This window comes from Chelonia mydas, chromosome 11 (assembly GCF_015237465.2).
Source record: "Chelonia mydas isolate rCheMyd1 chromosome 11, rCheMyd1.pri.v2, whole genome shotgun sequence".
Taxonomy (NCBI): Eukaryota; Metazoa; Chordata; order Testudines; family Cheloniidae; genus Chelonia; species Chelonia mydas.
In genome coordinates, this window is record NC_051251.2 from 9,689,098 (window position 1) to 9,703,578 (window position 14,481).

The 14,481-nt window shown below is 44.7% G+C and overlaps 1 protein-coding gene and 1 long non-coding RNA gene across 40 annotated transcripts in view; both read right to left on the reverse strand.

Moving 5' to 3' along the window:
• CLASP1 (cytoplasmic linker associated protein 1) overlaps positions 1 to 14,481 on the reverse strand; it is a 266,722-nt gene that overhangs the window by 219,312 nt on the left and 32,929 nt on the right. The gene's annotated exons all lie outside the window — the stretch shown is intronic.
• LOC122462399 lies at positions 1,346 to 9,398 on the reverse strand. The gene is made up of 2 exons (XR_006284925.1): positions 2,999 to 9,398; positions 1,346 to 2,950 (listed from the first exon to the last, which is right to left on the reverse strand). It is a non-coding gene; the product is annotated as an uncharacterized LOC122462399 (long non-coding RNA).

Here is a 14,481-nt window from a genome sequence, read left to right on the forward strand (position 1 = left end):
TCTACAGTGCCATCCCCAATGAAGAACTGGCTTATGGACTGAGAAACAGCAAGACGCCCAATTGTTTTAAAATCCTGGTCTAGATACAATGGTGTCAAACAGACTCTTCCTCTCTTTGTATTCCTTCAAGCCCCAGTCCTACAATCTGATCCATGCACGTAGGCCTGAGCCAATCCCTATTGACTTCAATGGAACTCCACAAGGGAATCAGGAATGTACCACATAGATCAGACTGCAAGTTCAGGGCTTATACTTGCCAATTTCAAGCCCTGCTAGATGTATCAGGGATAACTATGACATTCCACATACCTTCATTTCAAGAAAGAAATGCAGTGTTTTTAACATTAAGGATATGACAGCACCTGATGAAAGTAAAAAGTTCAAAGTTATACACAGAGCAAGAGCTCTAATTACAAGTTTCTCTCTCTGTCTGTGACAATGAATCAATGATAATGTTATTCAAGAGGGAGGTTTGAGGGTTGTTGTTTTTTTGTTTGTTTGGGTTTTTTTGCTTGTAAGTCTTTTACAGTCCATGGTATGCAGACTATTTCACAGGAATAGGAGAGATTGAGTTTCAATGTTAGCAAATATCAGAGACACTGAGACAGGGAGGAGACAACATTTAGGATCAGAGTAGTTAAGAGGTGGAACAGGCTCCTGGGAACACTGAAAAGGCAGGACATAAATCCCTGATGCCACTCTCCAGGATATACAGTAAATCAGATTAAATCATTGCCTTTAATCCGTAATGAACAGTTGCAAGGAAACCAGATAACCCACCTCACAAACAGCCAAAAGAAAACAAGTAACGGTCAGCCACAGAAACAGACTGTGATCTTGGGCAAGTCCCCTTTGGACCTTCATTTTTTCCCTTCCATAAAATGGAGCTAACAACACTGTTCTACCTTCCAGGGATGCGGCGAGGCCAAACACTAATGGTTCTAGGGTGCTTTCAGATCCTCAGCTGTAGAACTGCAGAATATTATTACTATTGAAAAGCTGTCAAGGCAAAGTCTAATAATGTTGTCTATGGCTTGGGAAGAGGTACCTGAAGTAGCCCAAAACATCTCTGTTGTCTGCAGTGTTGGGACAATGCCAGCATGCAGTTAGTTATAACTGAAATTCATCTTAAAACTATACATGCAGGAAAAAATCCATATAGGACTATTTAGTGCACAAACTTTTTCATTTTAACACATTCTTCCCCACACACACCTTAATTAACTGAAAGTATTACAAGAATTTGCATGTACATAATTCTTCCCCTTCTTTCAAACATATTCAAGCCAGAGAAGGTGGAACTATACCTCTGAAAATATCAAATGAATACAAAGCAATACAGTAGTGGTATGTCTGTATTATTTATTTGGAAACTGTTGATTCTTTTAATAGGTTCTTTGAAGATTGCCTTTCTTTTGTTTTAATAGAGTTCAAGGTTTGCCTTTCCTGACTTTCATCAGCTGAAAGTAAAAGTTCAGGCTTTGTGCATCATTAGGCGTCAGCAGTCATCATGCATTCCTAACTTTCGATGATTTCCTCCAGACCTTTAAAATTGCTTAAATTGCATTAAGAAAAACAAACAATTCCCTGAACACAGAATTTTACCCTTTGAGCTATTTCAGTCTACTGGGTACATCATATGCTCTTTAAAGAACTGCCTGATTATGTGCTGGCCTAACAGATGCCTTTGTGGCCTCTTGGATGAAATGACTCATTAATAACTCATGAGCATGGATATTGTGTTTATGGTCTAAAAAAAAAAAAAAAAATACAATGGCATGGTATTTTTCCATGAAGTTCCTTTTATGTGCCAGATAAATGGGGCTAGAAGTCAGGAAATAGGTGTATCAACTTTTTTTCCCCTTAATTACTGTTAATTAGTGGTTATTACTTGTTTCCCGCAACACACTAGGCAATGCACAAACACAGAAGCAGGCAGTGCAGTCCTTGCTCCAAGGAGCTTACATTCATTCTAAAGTATTTGCCCATAGATTGCTAAGAGATACTTACCATCACACCACTTGGCACAGGATACATTGCACAGACATTCAATGCCCGAGAGAGGTATATGGAAAAGTACTCTTTGCCTTTTTGTAGGAGGGGGAATCTGAGGCAAATAGATGAGCCGTTTGTTGAAGGCCACGGTGCCTGGCCTTGGTCACTGTAGCACTGACTAGACCTGTTCATCCAACCCCACTGCACGTGCAGGATGGACTCTCTCCAGTGCAGGAAGGTTCAGATTTTAAAATTTTTATTAAAGTTAACGTTAAAATGATGTACTAAACAGGTTAAAGAAAGAGTGTCTGTACATCTGGATATAGTGCTTAGATTATCCAAAAGTACAAAGTTTGGTTTACAAGTCACAAGAGACATATAACTAGATCTTAGCCAGCAGCATCATGGAGATGAAGGTGGTGCGCTACCGAAGGGAGATGGAAAAGGTGATAACTGGGCATAATCAGTGAATCACAACCAAAAAGCAGCTGATGAATAACAATATTTTGTACTTTTGAGATCTTCTGGAATGTACTACAGAACATTTTACACAATGCCCATGTGGGGAAACTGAGGCACGGCTGTATGGGAAGCCTATTCAGGACGAGGAATAGAACCAGTCTCTCAATCCCATGCCTTAACCATAAGACCATTCTTCACCCCCAGACCTGAGCTTCATTGATTTTCTTTTTTTCTCATTAGGTCCTTCTGCATTAAGAAGAGGAATTTCCCCACTGGGAGGCAGAAGGACTGTACCTGGATTCCCGTCCATCAGTAAGGTGCGGTCTGGGGTCATTTCCTTTGGTGGATAACAGGATGACCCTGTTTCTCTGCCATGACAAGGCGTCCTGTTTTAAAGGCTTTACTCCTGGCAGGATAGTGGCTCTGCTCAGCCCATCTGCCAGCATGCTCTTTTCCCTGCCACATACTGTGCCTTTCTGGAGATTAGGAGACTCTCTGCCCAGGACAACGTTCTTAAGTCTTCATCCCACACATCCCCCACCTCTCAGTTGTCAATGGCCCTGCCATGGATTGTCAGAACACACATCCTTTTCCTCGGGCCCTGGGCAGAACAAAGGGAGTGCATGGAAATATCTAACGGGTTAGCCCAATAAGTGTAGTGACTTAGTCAGGGGTCCCTCTGTCTCTTTATCCAATGATTTCCAGTGAGATGGAGGCACAAATGTAGTACCTACACACCACCAGATCTACTGGCAGGATTGTTCCCCATCTGGCAACTTGCCCCTTCAGGCATTCTATTAGCTTGCCTGAAACAGAATTCTGCATCCGTATCCCAGTAACTAAAGTCTCTCAGGCACTTACATACAGCTCAAAAGGGAGTTTCACAATCTAAAGATTCCTGGCTTCCTCTCTGCTGCTCAGATCAGGCTCCCCCTTCAGGGCCTAATACTGCTCCAACTGAACTCTATGCAAGATTTGCATTTGAGTTCAGTGGGAACAGAAATGGGACTTTTAAAAAAAAAAAAAAAAAAAAGCACTTTTTTTATTTAGGACTTGATTCTGAGAGGTGCCCAGCACCCACACTTGAAGTAAATAGCAGCTGAGATCTCTTGGGATCAGGCCCTTAACGTACCATGGAATCATCATTAACACCAAAATCTAAGCAGCTTTCCTGTCACTGAGAGGGGTCCAGGCACAGCGAGAACTCTGCGGTCAATTTCAATCACACTGAACATCTCTGCGACACAGTAAAATGCCTCATACTTGTGACAGTTCATTATCTAGCAGCAGCTGACAGGTTCTAATGAACTTTTAATGATTCATGAAAGCTTTCACGTCACCGTACATATCTTACTGTCACAGACCGTACATATCACACGCTAAATTACAGAAAGCAGGCTTGTGTGTTCGGAATGAACTATCCCAGGTTCCCTACAGATTCTCTGATGACCAAATTATGCTGCATCATTGACAAAACGTGTCCCTAGAGCCAGAACAAGCCGTGGTCTATGCACAAAGCTGCAGCACGTAAAACGAAGGTGTGATTTTAAACTGATTTCGTAAAACTAGTGCAAAAGTGGCGTGTACACTTCAAATCAATTTCAACTTGGTTATAAACCTGTCTTGTTTAAACTAAGCCAATAAGCCACTCAAACTGAAATAAGAACACTGACACGGGATTTTGCACCAGTTTAAATGAACTGGTCTGAAACTTGATTTAAGTTAAAGTGGTGCAGTTTTGGTGTTTAGAAATGGCCTAAGGGTACCCTTAAATGGCACAGACCCAATTTTTGCCTTTTAACTCCACAGTGCCAGGGTGCCTTGGCCCCACCCACCTCACCCTCAGCAGCAGGCTTGGAAGAGTGGGATGTGGCCAAGGCAACCCTGCACTATGCTGATCCTCCGCTGCATTTTTAGCCCCACTCGGCTGTGACAGCAGCCCTGAGGCAGGAGAATCAGTAGCAGCAAGATCAAGGGAGCAAAATTACTTTTACAATCCCTTTATCTCCCGCTCTCTTCAGATGGCCCCCACATCCACAGTATCCACACACCTCAAAAGCATTAGTGGATTTATCTAACAACACCCCTGTGAGGTAAGGCAAAATTACCCCATTTTACAGATGGGAAACTGATGCAGAGAGTGAATAAGTGACTTGTCCAAAGTCACACAGTGAGCCTGTGGCAGAGATGGGAATTGTACCTTGATCTCCAGCACCCCATCTAGTGCCTTACCCCCAGAATAATCCTGCCTCAACTCCCCAGCCCCAGCTTGTGCTCTGTGCGCTTGGGTTTGCATGCCCTGCTCTAACCATGTAGTAACCTGCACTGCAGCACAGTTTGGTGCAGAAGCTACTGACTAGTGTGTGTTCCGGCTGCTAAGTATTCTTTGAATCACAGAGTCAGAGACCATTAGAACACATTAATCACCACCGGCAGCCTAGCCATGAACATTAATGGGTTTTACTCACATCAAGTTACCCCATTGTCTGCTCATCTCAAAACCTCAGTCAGGGGGAAAAAATGTATCTGGCTAGTGATCAAGGCTCCCATTTCAGTTTTAAAAATTCATGCACAGCCTTTGAATGATCTGCTGGATTTTCTCTTTGGAGCTTTTTCCACACACAGACAAACAGGAAGAAAACATGCAACAGATTCTAAATGGGCCAGAATTTGTCAAAACTCTGCTGTTCTCTTGTTTTGATAACCTAGACTGTAATCTCTTCAGGGCAGGGACTGTGTCTTCGTGTTTGTTCCTGTAAAGCACCATGCACCTCAGCAGCAGTACAGGAACAATGAAAGAAGTCACTGGCTCTATGCAAATTACCAAAAACTCCAGTTCCGGAACCCATCTGTAAAAATGCATGATTGCTACTGTGACTTGTTTACGCAGCAAAGCTTGCTCCATTTTGGATCTGGTGTTCAGCAAATTTGGATTTTGCTGTTGTAAACCCATTGTTTTACAGTCTGACTAACTGAAGCACAAGGAAGCATTTTGTTCAACATCAGACATGGGGAGCTGGCTGCAAGCTAGATTCAAAACCAAGCCCTTCTGTTTTAACTGCTAGATCACTCTCCCGCTGTTATCCACCAAAACTAAATAAAACATACGGATTGCTCCTCAGGGGATCACAGAGGTGGAGGGTTTGGCTGGCTTGGGGGATCAGTAACAGAACACAGAGGCTGCCTTTCCCATCTAGGGCACATTTTTAGACTGCATGCGTTCAGGGCAGGAGCAGTGTCCTCCTCTGTTTGGAAAGTGCCTAGCACATTTTGGGCACTACTGAAAACTAACTATTATTGTTAAGGTCAAAGACAGCTCAGAGAGACCAAGAGCCATTCCCACCTGATGGCTTTTCAATGCCTATATGAACTCAGTTTGGTGGTCTCAGGCTGTATCCCAGAGGGCAAGTGGACTCATCCCATCACAAACCCACCACCAAAATGGAAGCTAGACACAAGACAGACATGGAAAATGCACTGTCCTCTCAACCCTGAGCAGCAAGCCCTGCTGGAGGGCAGCATAGGGAGCCTGTACTGCCTCTGCCTAGGGTTCACCCCTCCTGTACATTAGAGGATTTCCTTGACAGGGGGCATCAGACTGGCATCTTTGGCCAGTGCCAAATTCACGCTAATGGTCAAAGGAAATCAAAAGGTGAGTGTGGAACCTAATGCAAAAAGCTAGAGGGACCAGGCAGACAGACCAGTGCGGATGTCTGACTAGTACCCACTCCGTCTGATTTCCTTTTTTACACACCCCAGTTGGAACTTCCTTAGAATCACACTTTCAAAGTCAGCTAAGCCAAAGAGGACCAAGGCACTCTTATATTGGCATAAGGGCATCCATTCATGGAATTAATCAGGAACAACTGTAACGCTTCCTAGGGCTGAGGGGCACCTTGCCGCCGCCACCACCACCTCGTCTATGTACGTTCCCAGTGTAGACCAGCCATTAGCTGTGATCTTCTACTTGTGAAGCAAGCCCACTGGCAGCTTACTTCTCAAGTGAAAGATGCAGTTTCTCTCTGGGACGGTCTACACTGAAAAGTTACATCCTCATAGCCACAGCTCTCAGGGCTAAAATCCATGAAATCCATGAAAAATCCAGGCCCTGAGACACAGATAAACTGACTAATCCCCGGCATAGGTAACAATGGGTTGATGGAAAGGATTCTTCCATTGGTATAAGCGCTGTCTACATAGAAGCACTACAGCAGTGCAGCTGCAGTGCTTCAAGTGTAAACAAGCCTTTGTCTCTACAGTTATAGCCCGAACCTCCACTGTTTGCACTTGTCAAGAAGCTAGCCCCCACTGCTGGGGTTTTCCTGTCCAGGGTCTCCCCGGGAAACTGCAATCACTTGATTAGCACTGTGCTCAGACTGTAACTGGGTACCCATTGTGAAACATACAATATTCAATTTACATGTAAACAGACAGGTAGATAAACATCTCTTGCCCTGTTTCTCACCTTTTCTGGTGACCAGCCCCAAGTCACAGACCATAGGAACATAATTTTCAGTGTGTGTGTGTATACACACACACACACACACACACACCTCCTTACCTATTATCCCTACACACACTTCTCAAGGATTATGAGGACTAGTGTGACAGACGCTTTCATTAAAGTCCTTACACGATGCTCTTTGGTGAATACGTAAGACAGACCCAGGGGATCCCTGTGACCCTTATGCACCCCTGTGCTCTCTGTTTCGTGGCACCAAGCCATCCCTAGATCACAACTCTATGCACAGACAAGCCTTCACTGCAGAAAAGTTTGAAAGGAACCTGCTTTTCCCTGACACTAACCCAGGACAATGCTGCGGGGTAGTGTGCAGTGCTCACGCTTCCCAGCAAACTCTTACACAGAGAGAGACTCATTTCCTGCTCAGCTTCCCATGGTTCAGCAACCTGACATATGGGCTCTCCCTAGCATTGCCCTAAACAAGATATAAGGGAGCTTGCAATTGCCTAACTCTGTTAGGATACAATACTTTTCTTTCTAATTCGGGGGGAGCAGCTGGGCCAGATTCTCTCCGCTGTTGTGGCTGAGAAGTGATTTGCCCCATGCTTTCTTTCTACATTTGAACTGGATACTAAATTCTGTGGGATTTGTGAACAGGGAGAAAAGGGGGAAGAACAGACTGATTGAAATGGTGTTTCCTACTCCAGCCCTCTCCTGCTGCTGTGCTGTCATACAGCATTAAGAAACCTTCCTTCTGATGCTGCCTTGCTGAGAAGCTTCCATTCTTTCAAAAGAATTTTCTCTGTGTAGTATAGAAATTTAGAGAGAGGAACATGCTGGATATCTGGGAATTCCCTCTCCCTCTCAGTAAATGCATGTGTACTAGTCTTGCTAGCCACAATAGAATGGGCAGAAGACGCTACCTGGCTTACCAAGTCACACCTAGGGCTTCCCACAAGTATTTTGCCAGCTGTGGTTCCATGCCTTTCCCCATAAATGGCCATGACAAAACTGCACATCAGGTTCTGGTCTCAGTTACATTGCTGCAGGCTTGGAAAAGACTTGATGCCCAGAAGCCCAAGGGCTCTCTGGGCAAGTGAAAGCACCAGGTTTTCAGCCTGATGGAGCCTAGGAGCAGGCTGAGTGACATCATGTACAACAGCACTGAGCTGCCTTAGGAGCAGAGACTAGAACTCAGCTGCCAGCCAGCAGGAAGCAGAGGGGAGAAAGAAGATCCATCCCAGAGGAGAAGGCAGATGAAGCTGGGAGGAACTACATGCCTCCTATCTCCATTAAACTCCCATCCTGGGACTGCTCCTCTGTGTGAGCCCACTGGGTCTTCCCAAACGTCCTGTTCCTCCAAATGACCTGCTGCTCATTAATCCTCAGTACAGGTGGGGAGCTGCAAAAGCACAATGCTAGCACCTTGTCATCACACAAAGTAGTGAAGGAAGCAGACACTGCTCCTAGAATGGGTCTGCAATGGAGACAGGAGTGGGGAGGCACTGTCTGATCTCCCTGCCCGGCTTCTTAGCTATCTTCTTTTGCTTTCTTCTGCTCCATGAGGGCTTGTGCAACATGGTGCCTCAGAGAGGCCATGGACTTCGACACTTGAAACGCTGCAGCTACGCCACTGTAGTGCTTCAGTAGACACTGCTACACTGACAGGATGGGTTCTCCGAGTGGTGTAGGTAATCCACCTCTCCCCAAGAGGCTGTAGCTAGGTCAATAGAATAATTATTTCAACAGCATAGTGCCATCTACACCGGGGGTTAGGTAAACTTAACTACATGCACAGGAGTGTGAATTTTTCACACCGCAGAGCAACATAACTGGGTTCACCTAACTTTTTAGCGTAGACCAGGCCTTTGCCACCTTAGGCTACTCCAGTGAGAGGCAGAACAAGAAGACTGCCTAGCTGCTATGGAAGGACGGACTGGGGTGCTAAACCCTGACACCGGTTTGGCTGCCATTAGCCTGAAAGATGAGAGGATTCAGAGACACACCCATCACACAGACTGGTGGCTACCACATCACCAGTGTAACTGAGCACAGAATCTGGCCCCATAGCTCTACTCAGGATGGATGGATGTTTTGGGGCTGAGGGCTATGAGAATGGTCTTGTGACTACAGCTCAAGAATGGGAATCAGGAGACCTGGGTTCCACTGCCAGCACTTGGTGTATAGTTACGATGGTGACTGGTGCACTCTAAATACAGAGATTAGGTAGAGGAGCTCTGCAATATGCAAGCCACTTTCAGCTCAACATGGTCCCTTATTTTGGGTGCTCAAGAGATACCATGGACCTGACTTTCAGAGATGCTGAGCACCTATTGACCTTACTGGAGTTGTTGGTGCTTAGTGTGAAGTTACACCCCATATTCTTCATAGAAATATTGTTATGATATGAATATGGCATAACTAAGATATGCTTTATGCAAGATGGGTCATGTGAGATATCATTGGAAAGGTTATGATTTACTGAATATGTTTATCCAATCTGTATGCATGTATCATTTCTGTATCTGAAGTTAGGAATATTGTCTATGTAACAACAACAATACACACACAGAGAGAGAGAAGGTGGAATTTGCCATACAAACTAGCCTCTTACAGTTTGTATGGCAACTTCCACCTTCTCTGTATGTATATATATCTATCTTCTTACTATACGTTCCATTCTACGCATCCGATGAAGTGGGCTGTAGCCCATGAAAGCTTATGCTCTAATAAATTTGTTAGTCTCTAAGGTGCCACAAGTACTCCTGTTCTTTTTGCAGATACAGACTAACACGGCTGCTACTCTAAACCTGTCAATTACAACTGTGGGTGTACTTGGGAAACACCCACCAGACAGTAAGCAATCACCCTGGATGGGCCATTAGGAAAAGACAATGAGTCTTTGAAGATGTGGCTCTCCCATCTTCCTGGAGTTCCTTTCTGTGGACACTGCAAATAAACCTTGTTTCATGGTTGCTTTGACACTGTACGGTCAGGTGCTAAAGTCACCTGGTACAAAATACCACCTTGGACACTGCTGGTGCTTTTCCACTGGAAACAAAGGCTTCCTGCCTTATGTAAATTCTGTTTAAGGCTGGGAAGCAAGGCAATCTGGGCTCTCCATTGCCTCCCTACCCGAGAAGGAAGACTGCTGAAAACTCCTGAAGAAACCAAGGAAGGAAGTTAGGGGAAGGCAAGGGCTGCATCCAGGCTCAGAACAGAGGTCTAGCCTGTAGAGACACATAACTGGAACTCTGAGGCTACATCTACAATAGAAACTTCAAAGTGCTGCGGCAGGAGCATTCCCGCGGCAGTGCTTTGAAGTGTCAGCGTGGTCACGCGCGAGCGTTGGGAGAGAGCTCTCCCAGCGCTCCTGGTAATCCACCTCCACGAGGTGAACAGCTCCCAGTGCTTGGAGCCTGTCCACACTAGCACTTTAAAGCGCTCAAACTTGCTTTGCTCAGGGGGGTGATTTTTCAGGGTGGTGTACACTGACACGCTGCAGCTGTGCCACGGTAATGGTTAAAGTGTAGACTAGCCAACATCTACACTTCAGAGCTCATACCAACCTCCTAGCGTAGACACAGCATGTACCAACAGGAGGAGTTTTTCTGCCAATGTAGGAACACCACCTCCCTGATGTTGGCTATGCACAAAAGCACTCTGCTGTTGGCATAGTTCCATCTACACTGGAGGTTGTGTCACTAGAAGATGTGTTTTTTTCACACCCCTGACCGACAAAACCATGCTGGTATAAATTTTAACAAGAGACCATGGCTCAGTAAAACAAGAGGACTACAATCTAAAGCTTCGTTTACACCTAAAATTTATACCGGATTTTCCACACCTCTGCGTGACACAGTTATACCAACATAGTGCTATCTACACCGGCGGCTATGTCGATAGGAGGGCTCTTTAGCATCTCTTTGGCATATCCCGCCATATTAAGAATAGAACTCTCTCTCTCCTCAACCCCCTTCTTCTCTCCCCCTCACACTGGCAATTCCACTCACCCACTATCTTGGTGCATTTTCCAAGACACTGCTCTAGGTCCCTATCCAGGCAGCTTTAAAAAATCCTGTTGCTTCCCTCTCTCTCTAACATTCAAAACACCCACCGCCAGCCCAAACTGCCCATTGCCAAACAGTGGCACATGCTTTAGTTCTCTCACACTTCTGCTACAGGAATGTCTTCTCCCCTCCAGCCTACCCAATATGCTCCATCAAAACTTGCTCCGACTCTCCTCAGAGACTTCCCCCCACATTCAGTATCGAGTTAAAATTCCCATCCCTATTACTGCTCAGCCTAGCTCTTCCCCTGCCTTCACTTCAGCTCTCATCTCCTCCCATTACTCCACCTGCTCATCTCACCTTACTGATACCTTTCCTTTCCCACTCACGTTTCTGTGGCTTCTCTCAGGCTGCTTTCACACCTAGAACAGCCTCCCTCTCTCTCCTCCGCAAACCGCCTTCCTTCGGCTTCCCCCAAAAACCCCAGCTGTCATGCCGTCTGTCTCGCTCTCTCTCATGCCTGGTTAAAAAAAACTGTACATGAATTACAGGCTACATGACTTAGCCCTTGGCCTTGTGCCTCTCGTCCTCCATCACCTCCCTCTTTGTAATACTGCAGCATCCAGAGGCCCAAATAGGATTGTGGGAAGCACCATCCCAAAACAAACACACAATACGCGTGACAGCCCAGACCAGGAGAACGTACAGTTTAATTTAAGACAAGCAGCAGCAAGGAGATGTAACAAACAAATGAAGGAAATGGGGAAGAACGAGGGTAACGCTGACAGGCACACACTGTTATACACAACAGCTATGAGCACGAGTCACAGGGTTTGAGTCAATTTTTTTTTTTTTTAAACAGATATAAACAAACAAGCTATAGCGCTGATCTCAGTAATGCCTACTGGCCACCTGCCCAGCCATTATCGTTTGCCATAGACATCATGGTAGAAGTACACCTTGAGGAGGGATTTGAAGAAGTGGCTTTATAGCAAGCTCTCTCTAAATCTTACAGATTTTCTCTGCATTTCCTCTCCAGCACCTGGCCTTTCCAATCCATCCACACAGCTAAAACTCTCATCCAGGGTCTCATCATCTCACTTCCCCTACCTCGCTGCACCCCTCCACTGGCTCTCTACTCTATCACATCAAATATAAACTGCTTGTCTTCATTTTCAAGGCCCTTCATGGCCTATCCCCAACCCTACCTATTACCTCTCATTCACATCATGACGTCAACTCCTTATCAACCCATGAGCCTCCATCACCCACCCAGGCACCTCAGTGCTATCTCCCACGTAACCTCTCACCCTTGAGAGGAGCTCCCCAAAGCTACCTCATCACCCTCCTTAAAACTCTCCTTCAGCGCAACTCCTACAAAGAAACTCAACAACAGTTAGGCTCCTGGTGTGCTGAGAACACTGCCTATTAATGCTGACCGACCCCGTCTCGTTTCCTTGTTCTCCCCAATCTGTCTGTCTCCATCTTTTGTCTCTTTACACTTAGATTTTAAACTCTTTGGGGCAGGGGCCATCTTTTTATTTTGGGTTTGTACAGCACCTAGAAAATGGGGTCCTGGTCCACGACTGCTCCTAGGCACTATGGCGACACAAACAATAAATAGCAGCAGTTTGGGAAGGGTGCTCCAGGAATAAGGAAGTCATGAAAGAGACCGAAGGTGCTGATGAAAGATACAAACGAACAGGTGGGTGAGGTGGCCATCACTGGAGAGGGTTTGGGTCATGCAATCAACAACAAGAACAGATGAGTAGAATTGTGAAGGCTCTTTAAAGGTGAACAAGAAGCTTGTATCTGATGCAGTGGAAAGGCTCACAACAGCAGTGGGACATTGTCAGACTGACGAGCTGGTTGACGACATGGGAAAATGATCTTGACAGCAATGTTCTGCATGAACTTGGAGGGACAGGGGGAGGAAGGGTGTCAGGTAAGTCGGAGAGGAAGAGGACAGGAGGGGAGTTTTAGCTGTCTGGACAGAGAGAAAAGCCCAGCTTTTGGAAAAGACCAGCTTTTGGAAAAGTCCCCACGGTCCATTCCATCTTCTCTCTTATTGAAACTGAGATGGACAGGGAGGAGCTGCATTTTCTTATCTGTGGGTACCACACATGTGCAAAGGCACTACACAATAGCAATTTACACGGAACTTTACACTTGAAAAACATACACAAGCAAACAGGAATGGCTTAATTCATGGTCTAAACCTAATGAGGAAGCTTTCCACAAACCTAGCTAAAATTTGAAAGTTGTGAGCAGTTAAGTTTTCCAAACTGCAGTGATTTATTCTGCATAAGATTCCTTCTGAAGGACATGCAGTGTGTATGTGTACATAACTGAGTGACATAAAGTAATGGCCCCTTGATCCCTCAGTGTACATTGCAATGATCCTGCTGCTACTAATTTCTCATATAATTAGGCTGGGCAGAGTTTGATTTTTATTTTGTATCATTTTGGTGGATAATATCTATGTTTATTTTTAACTATTTTTCTCTATTTAATTAAATGAATTATTGTTTGACCCCGCCCCATGACAGCAGACTTTAATATTCAAAAAGTTAAACCTTTGTAACCCTTGAAACACAAAATTGTCAACATCGTATGTCAAAATATACAAAGTATATTAAATCAAGCTCTAATAGGGTTCTCAAGTAACATTTTTCTTATTTTTCATATCTGTAAATTTCAGCTACTCTATCATCATCAAATTATTAACTGTCTTGGTTGTTGTGTGCACAGTGAAACTGGTGTTTACTGACATTTATCAATAAAAATCTAACCCTTCCAAGCCTACACATAATTAAACAGGAAACTTACCCTGCTATCATGCCCTGTGATCTTAATTGGGAAAGCCTGGGGACTATTGTAGTATACACTGCAGGATCATTCCACCCACAGCACTGTAACTGTACGGATATAGGAGCGTGCACATACATATGTTGACGGGTAATTGTTAACCCCTTTATCTCAGGACAGGAAAAGGATGCAACAGTATTAGTCACGCCAACTCTAAAGAGCAGCAAAACTCATATTGCATTTTCTTATTCCAACGTGAACTAGTTACAGAACTCAATGCATCTCTACTCTGAAATACAGAAGTTCTGGTTCTGTAAGAGCCTGCCTCAAACAACCATCCTGCTGATATGCACACACGAACAATCAAAAAACCGGCACATGGGTACGCCTCCGAAGATTACTTCAATGAACAGCAATTATTTGAGCACATGAATGGTCAAAAATGAATCCCTCCTAGACTGTTAAGAGTTGAAGCTCCTGCCATACATCATTTGATATGCAGTTATCCCTGGTTTTGCAATAATGCTCCAGACAGACATGAGACCTCTATGTCAGCTGCTATTAAGTGGATGCAGAATCCTGAATACTCAGGCAAACAAGTACGTCATTTTTTTCTGGAGATGTGCTAGAATTTTGTTAATTTACCAGGACTAATTCAATTAGCAGAACGGGCTGATTTCTAACATAGAACTCATTTCACTGAATACCCCCATTCCTCAGATGACCCCAGTAGTTTCAAAGTAT